The sequence below is a fragment of the Triturus cristatus genome, chromosome 11, assembly GCF_964204655.1.
Source record: "Triturus cristatus chromosome 11, aTriCri1.1, whole genome shotgun sequence".
Lineage (NCBI taxonomy): Eukaryota > Metazoa > Chordata > Amphibia > Caudata > Salamandridae > Triturus > Triturus cristatus.
The window spans coordinates 1,070,335,305-1,070,356,841 of NC_140594.1; the positions used below are offsets into that span (position 1 = coordinate 1,070,335,305).

Genomic DNA, 21,537 nt, shown 5'->3' on the forward strand with positions numbered 1-21,537 from the left:
ATACCGACTTCCAAGCAGCCTTACATTTGTAGGTTGACTAGCTGTGCATACATACATATCTTTCAGGAAGAAGGGCCCTGGCAAGAAGGCTTGTTTAGCCGCCTGACTTTCTCTTGGTTTCACAGCACAGGACACTCGCTCACTGCCTTACACTTCTGCTGAATCATTTCAACTGCGGGATTAACTGTCCCCAAAAGGTTGTCTTTTGACGAAAAGTAGAGGAATTGGTTTTCTTAAATTAAAAAACTATGAGTACTTTGTGCTCATCAGATCCTGCTCACTTTGACTACTGTTCCCTACACTGGGTTCCCGCACATGATGGCATTTTTGTAATAGACCTTACAGACAGACTAATTAAGCCTGATGTCAGTGTTCCCATGCTACCCAAAATGAGGCTGATAATTTATGAAGCTACCCGCCATGCCCTCTTTGCTTTCTGTGTCACTTAAGCAGCAGGACCGGCATCCAGTTGTACATCCAGCAGAAAAATCTTTCAAATCCAAGACTTTGCTTAGGAATTGAGAAAAATAAAATCTTATTAAAGGGGAAGTTTTTTTAAGGCTTTGCCAGACTGTCTGCTCCTAGATATGTATTCCCTTTAGCTCTAAAAGACACTATTTATTTGGCAGTTCCACTATCCTTTTAGGGCTTGGGTCGTGTTTTACTGGGTGACCTTCACGAAAAAAAATGAGTTATCTGCATTCCAGAGAACATTGGTTTTCCTTTCTCTGTGTCCAAGGCAATTCTAATTGTGTATTATACAGTGCTAACTCTATTGTAGTTCATTGTTATTCTTGCTGTGCAGCAAGTAGCTGTGTCGTCTCATGGTATGAGATGCGCAGCAGCAGGGCATACTGAGGCATAGGTTGGTGTATTTGGAGCCTGGAGGACCGGTCACAACACATATTGGCTCTGCCGCAGCTAAACTAAGCTTCAGATGCAGAGTAGCAGTGAACAGCAGACTACCTCTGATCCTGCAATGAGATGGGGAATAAGAAGATAGCAGCCCTCCACCAGGAGAAGGCAAGCAGGTACTGCAGTCCCAAGATGGAGCTGCTTGGGTGTGGTAGCTGCGAAGTTAGTGTTTGTGGGAGTGAGGGTGGGTGGGCGTCTTCAGAAGGCACCACTGTGGAATCATGAAAAGCAAAAATCTATGACATCACCAACGCTTTTTTAAACTTTTGACTTGCATATCCATAGTGCTGTACTGTCTCAGACTATGACCTCAAAGCATTCTAGATACATGTCACTGTTCCCCAGGACACCAACCAGGATTCAAATCAGTGACCCTCCCGGTGTAATCAAACATCTAAAGGTAATCTCATTAACTAACTGAACTTTCTACCAGAATGATATATTTCCCAAAGATTCATTTAAGTTGCATTTAATTTAATGTGTGTGCATGATTTTCTGTATGTAGTTACCTGAAGATGATAAGTTACAGTTACTGAATATTTTGTTCTTTTAGCTATTTGACCACACCCCGTTCGACTCAATCATAGTTCCCATACTTTTCTAATCAAGCAGTATTTGTAAAGTGCGGCTTATCACTACAGGGTTATCCAGGGGCTGGGGTAGTGTGAACCTCAGTCAAAGATCCAGTTCTTGAGTCTCCTGAAGTTGGTGAGCGAGAGTGAGGTTCGGCGGTGGGGAGGGAGGTAGTTTCAGGACTTGGCGGGGAGGTAGAAGGAACGACCCCCGCACCAGCTTAGTCAGATGCGGGGGACAAGGGAGGCAGATTGGAGTTGTTTGGGCGGTTGGTAGAAGGTCAGGCGATGGTTGATGTAAGAGGGTCCGGCGTTGTGGAGGGCTGTGTAGGCAAGGATCAGCAGTTAGAACTGCATCTTTTCAGGCAGGGTAGTTGGTGGAGGCTTCCGAGGGTGGGGGGGGGAGGGGGGTGATGATGGTCCATTTGTGGAGGTCAAGAATTAATCTGTCTGCCGTATTCTGTATGATCCGTAGTTGTTTGAGGAGGTGGGTGGTCATTCCGGCATTAAGTGCATTCCGTAGTCCAGTTGGCTGGTGACGTGGGCTTGAGTCACCGTTTTCCTGGTGCCGACGGGGATCCACAGGAAAATCATGCGAAGCATGTGGAGGGTGTGGAAACAGGAGGCGGCTACTGTGTTGACCTGACCCTTGATGGATAGATCGCTGTCTAGGTTGATGCTGAGGTTGCGGTGTGCTTGGTGGGAGTATGTGAGGGTCCGAGTGCTGTGGGCCACCATGTGTCTTCCCATGGTGAGGTGTTTCTTCCGAAGATTATGATTTCCATCTTGTCTGGGTTGTTTCTGGCAGCTGGATCTCATCCAGTCTGTGACGTTAGTCATGATGTTCTGGAAGTTGCATATGGTGGTGGACATGTCTTCTGTGAGGGAGAGGCTGAGTTTTGTGTCGTCAGCGTATGAGATGATGTTGAGTCTGTGTTATGCACTTTGACTATCGGTGTGGAAAAAGGCCTAAGAATGAATCTTTCCTCCACGCTGCTGCTCTAAGTGAAGCTCGGGAAAGGGGTGGCGTGATGTGAAGTGTTACCTCGTGCCAGGGAGCACCTGGAGGTTTGTGCTTCTGCAGTATACTCTCCCTCGCAGAAGACAGACCCACCATTCTGACTGGTAAGGAGATTGGCCTGTCTCTCAAGTTTCGAGAGTTCTCCAAAATAAAGTGTAAATAAATATTGCCTGAAACAACAAAAGAAGCAGCTGATGTGTCCCAGTTGCTGCGGAGGAACAAAGCAACAGCTAATAAGTGAAAACTGTTGGCAGTCTTGGGCTGCCATCAAAAAGTGTTTTCAAACAACAAGGTGATTTTCCTGGTTATATACCGTGGAGTGCATTGAGGGCTCTCTGGAGGCCTGCCCTTGTGTGGTCCATTATTACGGTGTCGTCCGCATATTGTAAGATTGGGAGCCTCACCTTGCATAGCGGCCCCAGGTGTGTGGTGTATAAATTAAACAGTAAGGGGGCCAAGACACAGCCCTGCTTAAGCCCGTTAGTAACCGCTCTAGATTTTACTGAGGTAGGGCTTGTTTTAACCTGTACCCATATTCCCTGATATAGGGATATGATAGCCTTCAGGAGATTGGGCTGGATTCCCAAGATGATGACTTCCACCAAAGTCTTCCTTGGTCCACCCTGTCGAATGACATACTATAGTGATAGTCTAATCACATTGTGATCTGTACAGGCTTAGCAACATACAGGCTACTCTCATCTACATCAGGAGACCACTACTTGTTTAATGGTGACCATAGTTTGTTTTGGTTAAAGAGGCTTAACTAACCCATTTAAAATCTGTGCTCTTTATATGAACAAACTTTGTTAGAGTTTATAGAGCAGTTATAATTTCCCCAATAATTTATAACGTTGTGAAAAGCTGATTAAATGCCATGTATTTTTAAAAAGGTGTTTCCCGTGCACTGCACACAAAATGACGATATGTTTACGAAGTTCTCCTTGTTTTTTCTCATTTAATTTTCAATTTGATATCCTATTAGATATGGCGATTAAAAAAAAATAAATTCCTCTGCATTGCATGCCTGTTAGGTTCATGGCTGAAGTCGTCCAATTAAACACCTTTGAACTTGAGAGCCATTGATTTAAAAACCTTATTTGTGACGCCCACATTTCTGCCAATAAATCATATCGTATGTGCACTGAAAAACAACATCAACACCCAACACGCAAACTAAACAGATTGTCTTTATTTAGCATTGGATATGTTAATCTAATGTTGGCTTTTTAAAGCAAACTCGATGTTTGCTGCAGAACACTAGAGAAAGGACGGGCATTGTTTCGTTAATGGCCGATAATCTTGGCGACAACAGCGACCTGAGCTCCTGCGTTGCCAAGTTCACGGAGAGGAAATGAGGGACAAGCATTGTTCATTGAAAGCAGCAGTGATAGCAGCAGGCACTAAACAGTGACGATAGAAAGCGCTGTTTACTCCGCAGGAGCCGGGAGCCAGGCGTTGCCCGAGCGCCTCCCCGCCGGAGGGTGTGTATCTACGCTCCGAGGTCAGACAAAGCCCCAGAGTGGTGCCGTCATAGATGTAGAAAAAATACTAACCTGCCAACCTTGACCCACATGGCTTCTGTTGAACTAGCATCTACTTTTATTACTCGTCCGCTTTCTATGTCGGCAGCCAGTCTACTCCGTCAAGTCTTGATTGGTTTCACATTTCGCGCGGGGACGCTCAGGACCGGAAGTGCCTGTGCGTTGCAGACGGAGCGACGCCACGCACCCGGAAGCGCGACAAGTGCTGGGTGCAGTGGAGCGTCTCCTTGTTTGAGGTTCGGGAGCTATTGTGTTGTGGGGGGGCTTGGCCGGCCGGGAGAGAAGGCCCTGCGGCCAGGAGGCTCTCAGTTATGCCAGCAACGATGCGCTCTTGAGAGCGGTGCCAGAGGACGTGGAGCCGAGCCGAGAGAGCGGCTGCACGTGTGCTGAGTGCCCTAGACTTCACACCGGCGAGCTGCCAAGTATGTGTTGCTGCAGCTCACTAAATTTAATAAAAAGCACAATGTGTAAGGATACCACACTCGCTCAGATTATCCCTAATTTCGTTCTAAAAAATTTCACGTTTCCTTCCGCCTCCCCTCATGTAGTTTAAGTTCATCAACTTACTTTTGCCATACCGTGATCCCTTGTTAACCTCTGAACCATACTGCATCTAACACATGAAGAACAGCAGTCTCTTGTAGCTTAAGCGTACCCCATTGTCATTACAACCAGTTTACACAATTCTGCATTTTCTAAAATCCTGGTCGCATTTTCGTATAAATCCCCTCTACTCAACAGACCACATTGTCTTTTGCCATTCGCAGTCTTGATTTGGTGTTTTCTCGCTGCCACCATCGTTTATCACGTAGGCTGTACTTGTTCAGAACACCATTAGCTTACAGATTGAACAATGTTAATCTTAGTTTTCACTCCATTTAAGAGACTTCTCTTTGAAACTGTAAAGCATCATTTTTGAGCACGAAAGTGTTTAAATTTTCTGCCCACTCTTTGTAAGTAAAATTGCCATGTTCGTGTAGCAGTCCAAGCCCACGATCCATCTTGTTGGCTTCAGTTGAAAGTTAAATATCGTCCACAATTTCTTTTGTGACTCACAATTAAGTTTTAGCCCTTCAATAACAACGACATTATGGAAATGTTTGAAGAAAACCTAGTTTTTTCGAACGTTTCACTTTAAAGTGAGAAAGAAAATATGGCTTTGTTAAGCCTTGAGCGATGAAGCCAGATTATGTTCGTTGCGTGTTTTTTATTTTCTAATAGTGGATGCAGATTGTTCTGCTAGTCTTCTTTTCCCCATGTTATTAACATTTGTACCTATTCCACGAAGATTTATCTTTCCTGTACTGAGGTTGCTATTAAATATGTTGGACTCTTGTTGCATACTTTACGTATTTATACTTTCAGCTTGATTTGTTATGGCGGGCATGTGACAGCAGCAACATGCGTTTTAAGACACTGTACCCTAAACCTTTAAAGGGACACTTAAAAAATGTCATGTGTTGCCTTGAGTCGGTTCTGTCTTTTTGCTTGACAGCACTTTCTATTAAGTGATTTAGGGCTAGTGGAATTATGCGTCTGGGGAGCACCAACTTATGCTGCAAGAAAAGGTAAATGCGCAACATTTTGTTAGTATTAATGATCTTGTAACTTTTACACAAGGTAATACGGTCTAGGCAAAGATATCACACTAGTACCAGGTTAACAAACAAATTCAGAAATAAGCTACTGAAAGATAAACCAGTTAACCCTTGCAAAGAGTCTTACACTGCGTGCAAGCAAGTTGCAACATTATTAGTAACTTTCTTTAGAGCCAGAATTTTTTTTTGTTCAAATATGCAGATGCAGCAGGTGGTGGATTATGCAGTAAATATAGCCAATCTAAAATTAGTCTAAAAAAACCGCAGAGTCAGATAATTGCAGCAGCCCTGCTTATAGGCCAATAGTTGCTATCAGATTATCAAAACTGGAAGTTACTTCCTATGAAAAACTGTTGGTTAAAAAGTCTGGTGTAATTAAAAGTTCTTGCTCATGAAATGTGGGGTCATTAGGCAGCAGTGCTTCATATGTATCAATAATTTTCCGATACTATTGAAAGAGTATTTTCTTATAAAATGCTTAGGTTGCAGAACAGTAATTGTTGAACATGGCACACTTGTAAAGATGACTGGAGTCTGTAAATTATCTTGGATTATTACAGTCACACATATGATGTACAGATCTATGTGGTCTGCTTGTTCTCTGGAATACCTGGCCCCAACAACTGACAATTTTGGAACTAACACTAGCTACATCACACTTTAGAGAGATGGAAAATAGACATCATGACAAAAACATAGACTGATAAATTCACACCCAAGGCATACAGATCTCCCTTTTGCTGAACTAAAAATAATTAAAACCAACCCCAGGCACTATGTTAATATGCAGACATGAAGTCACAAACCAAAAAATTAGATTGATCGTGACTTACATTAAAATGCCGGTCACGTGCCAGGGTTCGACAAATCAAAAGCTTTTTCAGATACTGCTGTCAGTGACACTTAACACAGGTTGAAGAAGAACACGGTGTGTTTAAAAGTTGAAGTAGGTCAGATGCTCTAAATGCACTATTTTCAGATAAAAATGTGACTGTACTTAATTCAAAGTGATTCTCATCTGCTAAATGCACTACTATTATAGCATGAGCAAGTCAATATAGTACGTTTTGAGTTTTTTCCCCTGCAAGTCCTTAGATTCATAATAGAAATTTGTGTTAAAGTTATGGTCACATACCTTACAAAAACTAAAATGCTGTCCTCAAAATTATCAGCACCGTTAGTATGGCCCTATTTTTGGGTTTACAGTAGTCTGTTGTGTAATGGTCTATTGGTTAGTGCATGGTTATCTGCGATTAGTTTGTAGAAAGCATAGTTTTCTAATGGCTAGGTTGATTGTTAAAAGTTTGACCTATTTGAGGATCCTTGAGATGTTAACCTGGTGATGTAGGTTATGGTATAGTTTGCACTTTTAAACCAGTTAGCAGTGTTTACACTTAGAATTTCTTAGAAACCGCTGAATAGATTTACACGAAACATGATAATTTTGAGAGATACCAAGACTTTGTCTTTTGGCTAAGAAAGTATCGATAAATCTCAGATTGTGTTCTTCGATAGAACTAACAGTTCACCCATGTCTGCATCAAATGCGATTGGCTTGCAATTGTGGTTAGATCACCTTATGGAAATTTATTTGTACAGATTCCTCGAGTGGAGCTACAATTAGTAGGAATCTGAATGAAGTAAGCAGCTTAAACATAGCTGCTCCTTTAGTGCTCACCAGGCACAGTTCTTCTCGAACCCTCACCCACATGCTAATCATGCGACATGCTTTATCATCGGGTCCTAGCATGTGGGTGAGGGTTCTATAAGAACATATGCACTTACAGTGTCTGGTGAGCACTAAGGACCGTGCATAGTGACTGCTTGTTATGGGAGCCACCCTCAACTTCTGGTTTATCTATATCCGTTAGATGAAACTGAGGGCATTTCACACACAACTTTTCCCCTCTCCTCTCATTGGTTTGGGTGGGGCTCAAACAGAACTACAGATGAGCTAAAGTGCATCTGTAATCTATATATTGTTACGATGATTGTAATTTCTGTTAGTAGCATAACACCATGTAATCTCCTGTAGTACAGTTTTCCCCATGGCATGCTGAGTGCAGGCAATTTAGATTTTTTGAATTCTACCAAGGGGTTTTATTTGCTTGGATTTATGTATTTTTTTTCTACCTCACATGGTGTAGTGTTCGGTGTCTGCAGCGTCTTCACTAAACTCTATGTGCCACTCCTGTGTTCTGTGTTTTTTCAGCTGCGCTGTTTCCGGCTTGTCTTAATCAAAAATTGCATTTGTTATTTTTAGGTATCTTTCATTTCTGTGAGTTACCCATCTGTTGACTCTGAAGCACTGAAGATCCATAAGTGTCTGGCTCGGCTACTTCATGATAGCGGGCTTGGAGCGGCATAAGAATTTACCACAATTTAAGTAAGCAGAAATATTTTCTTTTTAAAGATGGTGTGTAATGTAATATTGAGTTACCCTTCTCTTAAATTAAACAATTTTTTTGGGCCTGCTGTATGCAGTTACAACCACTGAATTAAGTTTCTTTTATCTAGTGTCTTTGAAAAAGTAAATTATTTATCTTGGCCAATGTGGAGCTTGAGGATTTATTAATCTTTGTGAATTATCATTTTGCTTGTTAATCTATCATGCTTAAGATTTTCTGCAAACAAACAGACTGATAATGTTTTAAGAATTGCAGTTTTGGTTACGTTACTAATGACACTGTTGATATCCACTAATGTGGAAACTGGCAATAGCTATGAAGGGAATTTGGACCTTCTGTTGCTATGGTCATTGTGTTTAGCGGTGTATGCTCCCCTCCGGATAGGTAATCATACTCCAATTTATGAAACTGTTTTTAATGTATTTGGCATTTATATGAATACGTATATAATATGTGTTTTGGAATACAACCAATGTGAATCTACTGTTGGGTAGAGCTTTTCCAGAATTGGAATCCGCTCCACTGTATTTCAAAGGTTGATGAGATAGATGAATATTGGTGGTCTTCGACAATGGACAGATACATTTAAGAAAGGTATGTTTGAATAGTGTTGCAACTCTAGAAAGGAACACTATACTTGAAGTAGTCTTCCACCATCATTTAATGGTTTTGTGCTATGATGCATAACTTGGGGCATCCTTTGGCTTTTGCCAATTATGTTTCTCAGTTTCTATTCTGGAAGCTTTCCTAACCAACCTGTCGATGCAGCATTTGTCTAATTTGTACTGAAACAGGCAAGATAGGAGTTGTATGTAATGCTGAAGTTCTCTTTGGAAATTGCAACTGTTTTTATTTTGAGCTTTGTAAAACAAACTGTCATTCTGTAGTTCCAAACCAGACTGTTTCCTTTTATTCCGCATAAATCATAATAAAAAAAAAAAACGGCAGCTTCTTTGAATTTCTATTTCCGAATTCTGAAAGTGTGTGTGTTTTCGGCCACTGTAAAATCTGTTAGCTTGCTACCATCCCCCACGGGGTGGCCTCTGCGTGCGGGGAACAGGCAACTTGCCCCTTCCAAAGAAGAATTGAACGCTGCAGGCCAGAACTGGTGTTCAACGAAGTGTTCTTTTGTTTTTTTCATTTAAGGAAGATTATGGACCCCACGAGTTTCGGTTCGTCACCTCGAGCCTTGCTCACAGATGGGCGTGGTCACAAAAGGAAACTTTTATAAAGAGAAAGTGCACGTGTCACATAAAAAGGAAGGAAATACTATGCAATTTTCTGAACGTAGTTTTTTGTTTCCTCCTGAAAGAATTCTTTATCTCTGAATATATTTACAATCTGAATAGCTATATATAGTAATCATAAAGCATATTGGTAATTTTTTTTACCAATATCTGACTGGGATGGTAGCAGCATGTGTATGAGTCGCACATTTCGTCTTGTTCCAAAATTATATATACACATAAAAGAAAACATTGTTTCTTGTACCATATAATGTTCCAAATTTCCAAGTGGTACAGTTTTTTAAGCACAGACAAACTCAATATCTACCATTTAGCTCATTGTTGGAGCCCAAGTGGACATAGTTAAAGACCTAGTGCCCTTGTTTCAATCTAATCCTATCAACCATGGGGAATCTTATCATCTAGGTGAGGGAAAAAGAGCAGAGGATACATAAATGATTCAAAATAATAAAAAGGAGTTGGGGAAAGATTTTCCTTTAAACACACACACACATCTGTCATCAGTGGCTAGGGGTTAATCTGAAGGAGAGCACCTATTAAAATTCTAACTTCGGTCTCATCACATATCCAAGTGTACTGGCAATTCTTCACTCACATTTAGACCTTCTTTTTTTAAGTTCAAAAGGAAACTTTATTGGTAAAAGACAAAGGTGTCAATATATAATTCTCAGTTATTAGGTTAAATCAACTCAGTATAATATATTACAATAGAAAAGAACAGATGAATTGGATTGACAATTACAATCATGGAAAGCATAACAAAATACATGAAGCACCGTAAAGAGAAAAAAAAAAACAAGAAGAAAGATATGTAATAGCAAATAAGCTAGGAACGCATAAGGGAATCAGGGGGGTTTAAGAACTTCTTGCTGGGATGGTTTCAGGTGGGAATGACGTCTGGCACATTCATCTAAATACAATGTAACAGGAGACCATAATCCCAGACGCTTCGGTGCCAGACTTAAAGGATAAACAAAAGAGGTATGTAATCTGTGATTATGACAAACAGCATACCACCATACTTTGTAAGAAATTTTTGTGAAGTCTTTCCAGTTAACCGTAATTTGCTGGAAAGCCACCGCAAGCAATAAATCAATAATTTTGACATTAAATGACACTTTCTCCCAACAAAATGAAAGACTGCCTAAGAAAACATGGATAATGGAGAAAGAAATATCAGTTCCAAAAATTAAATTAATTTGGGACCATACCTGCTTTCAAAAATCATATACAGCTGGGCAAAGGAATAACATATGTAATAAATCTGCATTTGGAGAGGAACACGTCCAACAAGTATCTGGTGTATTCGTAAATCTTTTGCCTAAGACACTTGGTGTGAATAACAGTCTATTATAAACAAAGAATAACGTTTGTACCATGTTAGCTGCTCTAGAGGATTTACGTATCTTAACCCATATTTTGTTCCATAAAGATACTGGCCAGGAGTGTACTAAGTCTTTTTCCCAAGCCTCTTCTGTTTTGGATTTCTGCCTAGGGTTACCTATGTTTCGTAAGTAACTGTAAATAACGGAGTCCTTAGGAATGGTTTTTAGCAGAGTGTGAAGATGTAAGGAGGGTCCAGATGTGGAAGGAAACAGTAGGATTGGCAGAAATCTGGGTGGATTTGTCCATCACTGCTTTCTTAAGTAAATTATATTTATGAATGAATGTGTGCGGTAAACTAAACAATTGTCTAAGTGAAGGAAAGGGCAAGAAATCTGAGTTAGAAAATAACTGATGAATCCATATTAAACACTTCTGTCGCCAACTTTTCCAGTAGAATGGCCTGTTATGAATAGTCAAATTTGTTATGCCAAATTGTTGAATTAAGAAAGGAATGAATGGTATTAGGTGTGGAAATAAGTGCAGTTTCCAGGAGTTTGGAGGTCAATTTAATTATGGGGGTGGATACAACCTGTGGCTTGCGTGAGAAAGAAAGGTATTCAGAAAAAGAGAAGGGGGATAGAAAAAGACGCTCTATCGTAGTCCAAAGAGGACAATCATCCGTGGGACTTAGCAACCAAAGTGAAGCCTGACGTAAAAGAAATGCTTTGATATGACTGGAAATCAGGAAAATTGACCCCCCCCCCCCACCCCCCCACCCCCCCTTCTGCTTTAGGTCGTGCCAATTTAAGTAGTGACATTCGAGATTTCTTTTTATTCCATAAGAAAGAAGAGAGGGTTGAGTTAATTTTCTTAAAGAATTTAATGGGGATAGATACTGGGATTTTAGAGATAGTATAAAGTATTATGGGTGTCGGCATCATTTTTATAGTATCTAGACGGCCCCACCATGATAGGTAGAGAGGATGCCATTTAGTAGTGAGATCCGAAAGGGTTTGTGTGCATTTATTCATACAGAAAGCTACTGTATCAGAAATTGAAGCAGTGACATGTAGACCTAAGTATTTAATATGATTAGGGCTCCAAGTAAAGTTGGAAGCACTAAAATCCGACATAAACGTGAATTTATTTAAGGGTATGATTTCACATTTGTCTTCGTTCAATTTGTATCCAGAAATAAGAGAATAAGCGTGTACCTCCGCCAAAAAGGCAGGAATTGAGTCGCTTGGTTTTGACAAGAAAAGCAGAATGTCATCGGCATAAGCCGCAAGTTTAACATGGAAATTGGGAGTTATAAAGCCGTGTAAATTTGGGTTTTGGCGTAATTTAGAAAGGAAAGGCTCCAATGCCAGGTTGAAAAGAAAAGGGGAAAGAGGGCAACCCTGGCGGACACCTCTCTGCAAATAGAAAAATGTGGAGACCAAGCCATTGGCGCAGACCGCCGCCCGAGGATTAGAATAGAGGAGAGAGATTAGGGATATAAATTTAGGGCCGAAGCCAAACCAATGAAGCGTGTGGAACAAGTAAGTCCACTCAACTCTATCAAACGCCTTTTCGGCGTCTAATGCTATCGCCGCTAGGGAGTAATTTAGATGAGGGGACTTAGAAAGAACATTAAAAAGGAGTCTTGTATTATCAGTAATGAATCTACCCTTAACAAATCCAGATTGCTCTTTTCCTAGTAAATCAGGTAAGTAGGAGTCTAATCGAATGGCCAGCGCTTTAGCGAGGATTTTATAGTCAATATTGACCAAGGATATGGGCCTATAGTTCTTACAATATTTAGAATCTCTGCCTGGTTTAGGGATGAGGCATATATGTGCTTCGGAGAAGGAGCCAGAGGAGCTACCCAACGTAGTGAAGGAAGGAAGTAGGGAGTGTAGTATAGGCAGTAAAAGTTTAGAGAAATGTTGATCAAATTCTACAGTAAAACCGTCTGGTCCGGGGGCTTTGTCTTTTTTAAGATGATGCAAAGCTGTTAGTAATTCTTGATAGGTTAAATCGAGCTCTAAGGAGGAAAGATCAGGTATACTATGTGAGGGTTTCTGTATGTTGGAGAAAAAATTAGAAAGGGAAGCCATAGAGGGTTGTGATTCAGAGGTATATAATGATTTGTAAAACAGGGAAAACTCATTAAAAAATCTCAGCATCCTTGAATTTTAGAACTGATTGACCATCATAAATAGATTCTATATTTAACTTATTGTGTTTAACTTTTAAATAATTGGCTAATATTTTCCCAGCTTTATTCTCACCCCCATAATATTTCGCACTAGATTTTAATAAATATAAAGAGGCATCCTCCGTTGACTTTTTATTGAATTGTAATTTGGCCTGAATGAGGGCTGTAAGACAATCTTTCGAAGTTGAAGTGTAATAAGTATGTTCCAAACGCTTAATGTCCTGAAGGAGATCTGTAGTGAGCTTACGGGAGATTCTCCGTTTTTTGAGGCAACAAATCCTATTATGAAATCTCTTGCTGAAGCCTTAAATGCATCCCATAACATGGCTTGTGGCATAGAGGGGGTTTGGTTTAATTAAAAAAACTCATTAGAAAATGTAGTAAAGGAGGTGGTAAATTTCGGATCCAAAAGGAGGTCATTATTAAAACGCCACCTTCTAGGACCAGTAACCGGAGGAAGAATGTCTAGGCCAATTGAAACTGGGGCGTGATCTGACAGTAAAATAGGGCCAATTTCAGCATGTGTAAGAATTTGCGAGATATTGTGTGAGACAAATATATAATCAATTCTTGACTGAGTGTGGTGGGAAGAGAAATAAAGTGTACTCTCTGGAAGTCGGATTACACAGACGCCAGGCATCCAGAAGTTTATGTTGAGAAATAGCCTGCATAAAAAGACTTGTGAGATTTGTTGGGTACAAAGGAGATTCTATCAAACGGATCAAAAATTTGATTGCAATCACCAGCTAAAATAAAATTATCTTGCATACAATGCGTAATTTGTTTAGCAAAAGTGGGTCAAAAAGAGGGAACACCGCCTGTAGGGGCATAAACATTTAAAAGAGAGACAGGAACCCCCTTTAAGGATAATTTGACATTCACCCATCTACCATCCGTATCAGACTCTTGGGATATAAGTGAAAACGGGAGTTATTTATGACATAATATTATTACTCCATTTCGTCTCCCCTACCCATCCTCTTTTTAACTTTAATGACTCTGGGGCCGTAAGATGAGTTTCCTGTAAAAAAAACCATATCGGCGTTTAATTTAGCCAAGTGAGTCAAAACTCTCTGCCTCTTGATGGGAGAGTGTAAACCCTTAACGCTCCATGAAATCAACTTTAATGACATTAATAATACAGAAATTGAACTAAAATTGTCAAATGCAAATCCAATTCATGTAGATGACTATGAAAAATATGAGAAAAAGATAGGAAAGTGAGAAGAATAGATGCGATAAAGGAGTGAAATAAGGTAAGGATGTCAAGAGATCCAAAAAGAGAACAAGAGAGGAAGATGCATAGAAAGGAAGGAAAAAACCAAGTAGATAAGCAATAGGAGAACAAAAAATAAAGAAAGATAGCAATGTGATGACCATAATATCAACCAGAGTAATGAAATAAAAAGGAAAGGAGACACCAAAGACACCATCATAGGCAAAAATGCGAATCAATATAGGAAAACAGAAAACATACAAGACTACAACCAACAAATCGACAATACGACAAAAAGGTAACATACCTACGAAAGGAAGACTCAAAAATACACGAGAGGGGGGGATGAAACCACTTGGAGAGGGCCACAAGTCCGGGAGCAGCCAAACGGAGGATCACGGAGACACCACTATAAGGGAATGCAACATCTGTGAAGGCGACAAATAAAAGAATTTAAGTTAAACGAGAGAGGAGAAGATTTGAATAAACAATTAATCAAATATTTAACAAAGACAGCATCGGGGAAGCTAAGCAAATTTAGGCGAAAAACAGAACTCTATAAAAGCAACAAGTATGGCGAATGAAAAATCTATATAGAATCTAGTCTCAAAGATCAAAATATCAGGAGAAGAACAGCAGAGACTGATGAACCTGTGAAAATAAAATTGTGATCATGTGATAGAAGAGGTCGAGGAACCGGAAAGGTCCATATCAGTCATTCTGCAAGAATTAACCTCTTCAGTGCCCCGCCCTTTCCACGCCCTGTGCCGGGCGTTTCATTAGCGGGCGGGGTTCATGACGAGATAGTCTCGTCATGGGCACAGCGCAACTGCGCTCCATGACGAGACTATCTCGTCATGGGCACTGAAGGGGTTAATGAAGCTTTGTAACCTTGCCGGTTCTTCATATGTCGTAGCTCTATTGTTATAGGTGACCTTAAAAAGGCAAGCATGAAAGAGGCCGTAGCGAGCTCCCATTAAACGCAAATCAGCTCTCATGCCCAGGAAAGCTTTGCGTCTGCTTGCAGTAGCTTTAGCATAGTCCTGCGCAAAGAATAGAGCTGAACCTGACCATGTAAGTCTTGAGGAAGCTTTAGCTGCAGAAAGAACCTTCAGCAAATCAGTGTACTCCAAAAAATGTAGAATGACTCCTCTTGGTCTTTGTGAAGAAGAAAGATTGGATGGAGGACGTCCCAACCTGTGAGCTCTTTGGATGTTGAGGGCAGTTCCATCAGGCAGATGAAGGAGCTTGGGAAGAAAAGATGTGAAGAAAGCGATTGGGTCCGATCCTTCAAGACCTTCTCCCAGGCCGTAAATACGTAGGTTATTCCGTCTATTACGGTTTTCAAGATCCTCAACCTGCTTCTGGAGCGCGCATACCTGGGAGTTAAGTTGAGAAACTGTGGTGCAAGATTCTTTTAAGGATGCAACAGTGTTCTCAACTGCGGAGATCCTCAAGTCCATTTGAGACCAATTATCTGTGAGAGTTTGCAACTTGTTGTTTCTTCCATGAAGGGTCGGAGGGCCCTAATCTCTTCAAGTAAAAGCTCCATAGAAACAGGTGATGCTGATTTAGGCGGTGAGGGAGGGTCTTTTTTTAAGGCGTTTAGAGAGATATTTCCCAGGGGCGCCGGAAGGAGGATCCATATTTGCCTCAGGGCTCTGAAATGTAGATTGTAAAGAGATTTCAAACTTGGCAAATTCTGTAAAAAATTTAGAGTTTTTTATGAAAACGTGCTGCTTGGAAGAGGAAGGACGGGTCGTTTTTATTCTGCCCATAAAAGAAAAGAAGTGAATAAATGAATTTCCTCCAAAGAACTTCCAAAAGGTGTAGAGAAGTGCTCTCTGGGGAAAGATGGTGGAATCCGCAAAATGGCCGCTCAAACACAGGAGTCACGTAATCCTCAACAGCAGTGTCAGCAACATTGAATTATCCTGGAGTGCCTAAAATTCCAAACAGTGCCACAGTCCTGTGTAATAACCAATGCATGGAGCACTTTGCGTAGGGAGCAAAGGCTCAGTCCGCTCTATAACGAATAAGACGATGTGGTTACTGAGGAACTTGAGTAAACTACTCAAAATGGCTGCCAAGCCTCAGCACTTCAGGGCATGCAATAAATATATAAGATCTTTGTGCAGCATAGAACTCAGTTCAATAATGAAAAACTAGGCATAGGACAGGAATAAAATAGTCCTGGGAACAATAGGAGCCAAAAAATGAAACAAACAGGTGCCATTTGAGGTAAAACGCGATCGCGGTAGATTTCCAAAATGGCGGCAGCGAGAAACGCGACCGACAAGAGACCGAGTTATTGAGGAAAAAAATACTTGCTGCAGTGTTTGAAATGCGGCGAAGATAACATCTTGGTCCGCCGCTGTTCACGAATACAGGTCCGTCATTGTTGCGCCACAAGTCGGGTAAGAAGCGTGGTGGCTCCGGAATCCGCCGGAGAGCCTCACCTGTGGCCCGCCGACTCCATTGGGCGTCAAGCCACGCCCCCACATTTAGACCTTCTGAGTCTACTGTTTTCAGATTGATAATATACTCAAATTCCAATCTTGATGTTACTTAACCTTATTCAAATCCTAGTATTTCATGAGAGTCCAATCTCATTTATGTTTTTCTTGACAGTGTTGTGTCACAGGTTACTTTATATCATTCTTCGTGATGGCCCTCGTTTGCTCTGAGGTACAACTTTTTATCTGAAAGATTGTAATGCCAATGTATCTTTTGGGACAAGGGCACTCTACACAGTATATAACGTGGTCAGTTTTACAGGAGATAAACTTCCTAATCTCATAAGTTTTTTCTGAAACAGGACCATCATAAGATGTTTTATTTGGGCTATATGTCCAGGCTTTGCAGCAGTTACATGAGAAGAAACCCATGGGATCTTTTCCTAACCATGATCTCTGAACTTCAGTTTCGCAATGACTTCGAACTAGTATGTTCTTATTATTGGTACTTCTACGGTATGTAACGCTGGGCCTTTCCCCAATATGCATATCAGTGGTTTGTTAAATGTCATAATGACCATGCGTTTGTTTTTTGTTTTTTTATACCTTCTACTGGGTATATCTTCTGATGCCCCAGTTCCGTATAGTACGTTTTCCCTATCAATTGGCTTGATCCTCTCTACAGCTTTCAGAATATTCTCTTGGTAGTCCCTAGCTCTAAATGTCCCAGAATTTCCCATTCGTGCTGCTGTTTATTTTCACCCTCACAAGTTCTCCATTGGGATTGCTCTACTTCATGTGGATTGGATGGCTACTGAGGGCATGTAATACTGTATTCCCTGAAGAGTGAGGTTACCAGTTTTCCTTTTTAGGTTGACCCGTTGCCAGCGCATGCGCTGAATGTGAAGCAGGTAGTAGTGGAGTATGGCTTTGAGGCACCGCCCACTCTGCCCATTTAGTAAATTGCCTTGTTATTATCCTTTGTAAACGCTGGCTTTTGAGTCGATATTGGGCTTGTTAATTCGTCCTCGGTACCACTTTGTCTGCATTTGTTAATTCCCATAACGACTGGAGCTTTTACTGGTGTTGTTACATGGTCTGCTTTATAAGTCGGTGAGCACTATTTTATTTAATGCTCTTCCCCTAATCCACCCACTGTCTTGCAGCACGCCGCACGCTTTTATTTAAATTTTTAAAAATGGCAGTCCGCTTCAACTATAGCGGCTGCGGTTTTTAAATTAATTTTAGCAGTGTGGTCCACATTTAGTGGCCTCACTAACTTATTTAGTTATTTTGTTTACTAGAGCCCGTGTGGCGCTTATAAATTCATAGAGGCTGCGCCCCTTTCTTTACACAAACCGCGTCTAAAAAAAGTGCGTGGCTGACAATAAAGTGAAAGCGCGGCATGTTTGTCAACTTGACAAACGGGTGCTTCTTTTGTCAAAGCCCCCATGCCACGGTTTCACTTTAGTGTCTGTGTCTGACACGCCCCTTTCTTTACACATCTCGTCTAAAGAAAGGGGGATAGCCTTCATGAATGTGAAAGTGCCGCATGGGTACTAGTAAAAAACATATTTGCAATGCAACAGGTCCCATATTTGCGAGAGTTTAAGCTATTGCATTGCCAATAACTTAAACTCTTGTGATTGCGAGATCTATTGTATTGCAAATGCTTGTTCTACTTCTACACACGTATCAAGAAAATGTTTTAATTTGATTAACCGTCATCACAAATAATTTTTTTTACATTCATTACGAATAACAATTAACACCGGTGTACATTCCGCAGTGAGCCTTCATTAATAGCTTGGCAATAGCAAAATTGGTTACTTTCCCGGTCATTGGACATACATAAACAATTCCATGTGGGTCTTTCCCAATACACCAGCCAGCTAATCCCTTTCCTCTTCAGAGCTCGGGCAACTGCTACCCCAGATGTACTACGAGGGCTCGCCTGTGTCTTCTCAGCCAGCAATCCTTGGCAGAGTTCCCTCCACGCTCTGAAGTCCTCTTCTAGTTTCTCGTCTCTACAACACGTTTTCATGTGCACCTCCTACGCTAAGGTCCATTCACGTGCATCCCTCAGCCACGCCGTGGCCTCGGGTGCCTGCACAACCATCCAGACAATCGCAAGTCTGCACCGCGCTAACACTAGTAGTAGTTGCTGAAGCTTATAGGCCATCTTGGTTTGTTTACGTTTGCATATTAACCCTAGCAGGTAATGGGCCGGCGTCAATTGTACATGATGGCGAACACTACTTCTGACCCTCTCCACTACCTCTGTCTAAAAGCGTCGTACTTCGTAGCACTCCCAGGCCAAATGCAGGCAATCAGTCCTCACCTTGTGACACCTGGAACATGCATTGGGTTTATCTGGGGCCATGGGGTGTATTCTCTCCAGGGGCATGTATGTGCGATGCACATAATTGTAGTGAATAAGTCTGAGGCGGGAATTACATGGGATTGTGGGTGTGAGAGCGCCCACCATCTTCCAGTCCCCATCCCCCCGGGGTGTTTGTCTGTGTTCCATATTGCAAATGCCCTTGGGAGAGGGTCTTTCGCATCCTCCCTCATACAACAGAGAGATTAGGTGCCTGCCAGCTCCGCATGTGCGAATTATGTCCATGGTCTGGGTGTGCGACGTGATCGAGGGGATATTTGGGCCATATTTCTTTCAGTATGTTAGTGTGCATTATATTGTAGATATTGTCCCCGCCCCAACATCACAACGTGCCACCCCCCCTTCTTCCAAGCCAGAAAGGACATGTTGACCTTCACTGTCCTGACCGATGCTAGATCCCACACACAGTTTCTGGTGGAATGGAGCACGTTTCAGGATTCGCTCCAAAAAGGTCTGCCAGGTGTTTGCGGTTTGTGTAACCACATATGGCACTGTCAGACTCCCGCTCCCTCCAGAAGCAGCGACTGTAGGGTGGCTGCCAGTACCCTATCGTGGAGCAGCCTCTTATATCACTTGTCAACCTCATTAAACCACCTAGCAGTTTGTTGTAACTGCGCTGCATAATAATAAAGGTCTAATCTCGGCGCCTCTAACCTGCCGCCCTCATAAGTGCGATTTAATGTGGCAAGTGCCACTTGTCATCACAAATCTTAAGTTCAAATCTTTCTCATTTAAATTTTTTTAAAATCATGTGGCTCCTCACTTGTTCCATCCCAAATCATAAAAAGATAGTCTATATGATGGAGTCACATGTCTGCTTTTCTCCAGGAACTTCTCCATTGTGCGGTCCATAGACATCTGTTCCTCCCACCAGCCCATAACCAAATTGGCATAGCTGGTGGCGAAACATGTGTCCATGGCTGTCCCTTGAATCAGTTTGTAGATGACATTGTTAAACAAAAACTTGTTTACTTCTAGGCAGAACCTAATCATACCTAAAATCATTCTATTAGTTCAAAGAAGGTCAAAGGTCTATCTCTTTGGTAATGCTCCATCCACCGCATTCAACCCATCATTATGCCTGATGCTTCTGTTCAGAGATTGTACATCTAACTTACCAATATATAGGTTGGTTCCCAAGGGAGGTGATTGTTCTTTCTCAGAAGGTCCCTACTGTCATGCAGATATGATGACAAAGCTTCTACAAATGGAAATAAAAAGTGATCTATATAGATGGTCATTTCCAAGAGGCCTCCAATTGCAAAAACTGTTGGCCAAACGGGTGGTTTCTCCTTGTTTTTATGTACCTTCGAAAGTAGCTAGAAGCTGGGGATAACTGGCATATTCTTCTTAAGAAATGGATACACAAGTTCAAAGATCCCCTCATTTTTCCAGGTAGCCAGCATATCCTGGTACTTTGTAATAACTCCCTTGCGATAACTTTTATGTATCACTTGGTAGCACCTGTTATCTCCTAATTGTTGTTGAGCTTCCTCTAAGGAATTCTTTTTGCCCCAAAGTACCCTTGTCTGATGGTTTGATGAACATCTCTTGCCCAAAGTTATCGTAGAATCTTTAGTTGGGACCAAGTCATGTTCCATAGTTTTTTCTAGTTTTTGTAGGTTTGTTTCCCGAAACACTTGAGCTGTTTGATTGTTACTTCACGGAACACATCTGTCACATCCCGAGGTAGTGTGTAGACCGATCCTGATTTTTAATTAGTCGCTGTTCAGCTGCTTAGATCTGTCTTGAGGCCCATTTTGTTAAGGGTCCTAATCATTTCTTTTGTATCTCTTTCCACATCTATATTCTCTGCTTAGTTATCTCTATCTAGGTCCTATACATTGCATAGTCCCTCAGCATCATCTACAGTCCATGGCAATTTGTCAGTCGTATAACCCTTCCTATCAATGTTTATCTTGTGCTTAAATTAAATTCAGGTTATGAACAAAGCTGTAGAGGTCTTTTCTGTATTGAGTATAATCAAAGTCCATTGTTGGGCAGAAAGAGAGGCCAAAATTGAGCACCTCCAATTCTTCTTCTGTTAACTCTTTTTCTGATAAATGTATGACTATGATCTGTCATTCTGACTGGGGCTTGGCCCTGTCTCCAATTGATTTGCCTCCTCTTCTGGTTCCTCTTCCTTTTGTCTTCTCCATCTCTTGTTTTCCTGGGTGCTGCTGTTCGTTCCTGCTACAGCACCTTCTACTAGTTTAAATACGTCCGTCCTGTGCTAGGGTTCCCTCTCACACTTGTCATTTCTTTTGTTGCATCTGATTCTATATCTGAGCTCATTATAGAGCTGCCTTCTGATATCTCCCCATCTTGTGTTTCCATAGTTGTATGTTTTCTATTTGTAGTCCTAGCATAATCAAATTTTTCGATGAATGAAAGCACTCGGCTGCTTTCATAGTTAATTGTGTCCCTCAGAAAATTCCAGTGTTTTCGTTTTTTTGTTATCCTCATATTTGCCGCCTTATTTCCATCTTTTCTTTGTATACATTCACCTCTTGTGTTTCTCTGCCCACCCTCCCTCCTGTTGTCTGTGATGCCTACAGGTCTCGCATAAATGCGAGACCTGTTGCATTGCAAATGATTGTTATTTGGTGTAAATCGATTCAGTAGTTTTTGAG

At 41.3% G+C, this 21,537-nt stretch overlaps 1 protein-coding gene across 4 annotated transcripts in view; it reads left to right on the plus strand.

Moving 5' to 3' along the window:
- TBL1XR1 (TBL1X/Y related 1) overlaps positions 1–21,537 on the plus strand; it is a 583,295-nt gene that overhangs the window by 198,565 nt on the left and 363,193 nt on the right. For 2 of the 4 annotated variants that reach the window (XM_085635413.1, XM_085635415.1), the window contains exon 2: positions 7,914–8,036. The gene's annotated coding sequence lies outside the window, so the exon portion shown is untranslated. Of the gene's footprint in view, positions 1–4,172; positions 4,475–7,913; positions 8,037–21,537 lie in introns of those variants that run through there. The other 2 variants (XM_085635414.1, XM_085635416.1) reach the window with 2 other exon arrangements.